The 3043-nt window shown below is 44.2% G+C and overlaps 1 pseudogene; it reads right to left on the minus strand.

The window, feature by feature from the left end:
* Positions 1–1438: 1438 nt before the first annotated feature.
* LOC117536035 lies at positions 1439–2783 on the minus strand (annotated as a pseudogene).
* Between the last annotated feature and the right edge of the window lie 260 nt (positions 2784–3043).

A 3043-nucleotide genomic window follows, 5' to 3' on the forward strand; every position in this document is an offset into this window, starting at 1 on the left:
CATGTCTTATTTTTTTCAGGAGGGCCTGGATGACGATGAGACGCTGTCGGTCTACTCGGAGAGCGCTCTGCCGGTACACTTTAGTATTTTATTACCAATGAAATGAAGTTTTCAATTTGCCCTAACACAGATAGGACATGTTGCTTTAATTGATTCTTTCTGATTACTTGCACATGGTGGTGGGACATGGGACAAATAACTACTCTCGATTGAAAATATATTTGCTTCGCTCAATTTGCAGGAAGAAGGAACTCTTCCTCCCCCGCAGCCTGGGCCCTCCACACGACAGCTAATTAATTAAACTAAATGTAAAAGTATAGGCAAGTTTTAAAATGGTCAGTTTTCTTGCTGTGAGCCATGCTTGGATGTTAAAGCAACATATATGTGTTTCAGGCTGAAGCAGACTCTGTGAGGGCCCTGTACAAACAGACCCTAGTCCAAAATATACAAATCAATCAATCAATCAATGTTTATTTATATAGCCAATATCACAAATGTTACATTTGTCTCAGTGGACTTTACAGTTTGTACAAAATATCAGTATGACAATATGACACCCTCTGTCCTTAGACCCTCACATCGTACAAGGAAAAACTTCCGAAGAAAACCCACAGTTTAAAGGGAAAAATGGGAGAAACCTCAGGGAGAGCAACAGAGGAGGGATCCCTCTCCCAGGACGGACAGACGTGCAATAGATGCCGTGTGTAAATTGAAAAGATAATACATTTGCAACATAGGTAGTCCAAATGTTTGGAAATGCATGTGTGTATAATAGGAAGATGAATCCACGAGGATATCCATCCAGGACCTATGATCCAGGACCACCAGCCACGACTCAAGATCCAGGGCTCGCGATCCAGGACAGAGGAGCGCAGGATCATCCATGACTCCGGATCCCGGCGTATACAGACACCAAAAAGAAAGACATTTGGGGAAGCTGGGTTAATCGGAACATGAGAGTACACAGGTATAGACAGAGAGAAGGAAGAAGTAAGATGTCCCCCGACAAACTAAGCCTATATCAGCAAAACTAGGGGCTGAATCTAATCAGCCCTAACTATAAGCTTTATCAAAAAGGAAGATCTTAAGCGCACTCTTAAAAACGGATAGGGTGTCTGCCGCCCGAACACAAACTGGAAGCTGATTCCACAAATGTGGAGCTTGATAAGAAAAGGCTCTGGCTCCAAATAAATGCCCAAACCATGGAACTAAATGCCCTGCTCATTAAAAAGACGAAGTTGGAGGTGGAGAAATTGGAAAGAGAAAGACAGGTAATTGTGTAACATTCGATCATTTATTTTCAAGTCAAATGAAAGGTGCATAAGGTGACCTTTATGTTTTAGGATACCTAAAAGACAAATCCCTTTTTTATTTACAGAAAAAGTTAACCAAAACTATGTTTTTTTTTCTCTTTTTCCTTCAGGAATGGCTGAGAAAATAAACTCCAACATAAATCAACCAAGGCCTCTCTCTCTGTGTGTTATTTTTTTTATTGTGCAAATGTCAATGAGATAGCATCTCTGACAGCCCTGCCAGTAGGGTAGTCCAGGGTGATGGGGTCTACCACATCAGGAGGTTGGGGGTCTGCAGGAGGGGCCCTCTCCTTCCTCATTGTGGCAATGTTGTGCAGCACAACACAGGCCGTAATGATGCGGCATGCTCTTTCAGGGGCCACTCTGAGGCCCCGCAGGCAGGTGAATCTGGCCTTCAGTATGCCAAATGTCATTTCGATCTGGACCCTGGTTTTGGCATGGGCCACATTGAAACTGGTTTGTGGCCCTTCACCAGGGTCAGGATACGGGGTCATAATGAATGGCTGGCAGGCATAACCCCTGTCCCCGAGCAGCACTCCACTGAAGAGCCCTGAAGATAAAGGAACATTTCCATAAGTATACACAAAAGGCAGTTTAAGAAGCACAAAACAATAAGAATGTACAGTTGCCATACCCTGCTTGAGTTTGTGACACAGTGAAGACTCAGAGAAGATCCTCGAGTCATGGACTGACCCAGGCCACTTTGTCACAAGGCTGGTGATTATACACCTGTGGTCACATGTGGCCTGCAAAAGCATTTGGGGTTAAAAAGCCTACTTCCACAAAAAGAGCATCATAGTCAGTGTAGCATCAGTGTTCATTTGCAATGAGCCCATGTTGTAGATAAAGATAGTCCAAGTGTGAAACATGTACTGTGTGAATATTTAAATGTGAGTTCCTTTAATCACCCAGACTTCAATGTGTGTTCTAGTGAATGTGCAAGATTTACCTGAATGTTGAGGCTGTGGATGGATTTGCGATTTACATAGTCGCCTTCATTTTCTCCCAGGGACGCAGAGATCGGTACATGTGTGCAGTCGATACAGCCAAGCACCCTGGGAAACCCTATGAAATAGTAGGCTGCATTTGTTATACAACAGTGTACGTCATAGGAACAACATTCACTGTAAAGATATAATCACATACCTGCCATGCTGTAAAATCCCTCTTTGATCGTCTGCGTGGGACATGTGCCAGGAAACACAATAAAGGACTCTGCGAGCCCTGTCAGAGCATGTGCGACCTTATGTATAGCACTGCAGACTGTATTTTTGCTGAGGTTCTCTGCATCCCCCACGGCATACAGAAAACTGCCGGTTGCAAAGTAGCGCAAAGCGATACATACAGTCTGCGGCACTGAATACTCTTCAGGGAAAGCCAAAGGGTTTATTCTTTCCCTAAAAATCCTCTCGCGCCTCTCACAATCCGAGCTCCAAGCTCCACAGTGTTATCTACAAATGGTGACGTCATTTTCACAGAGATTTCATTGGTCGATAGGCGGAGCTTTTATAGGCTTATCTCTTAGCCTGCAACCTAACCTGGTCCCGACCAGGTTAGCCGCTAAGCATAAGTTACCATGGAGATCTAGCCTGCTAAAAAGAGAACCAGCTTAGTAGGACCGGAAAGCCGGAGTTTTCCCTGAATTTAGCCGGCTAAGCGAAAATCCTGCTTCGCAGTATACCCCCCTGCTCTCAAGCAGTCCTACAGCAATGCTTTTGAAATAGTAGAAA

The sequence above is a fragment of the Gymnodraco acuticeps genome, unplaced genomic scaffold, assembly GCF_902827175.1.
Source record: "Gymnodraco acuticeps unplaced genomic scaffold, fGymAcu1.1, whole genome shotgun sequence".
In the NCBI taxonomy this organism is placed as follows: Eukaryota; Metazoa; Chordata; class Actinopteri; order Perciformes; family Bathydraconidae; genus Gymnodraco; species Gymnodraco acuticeps.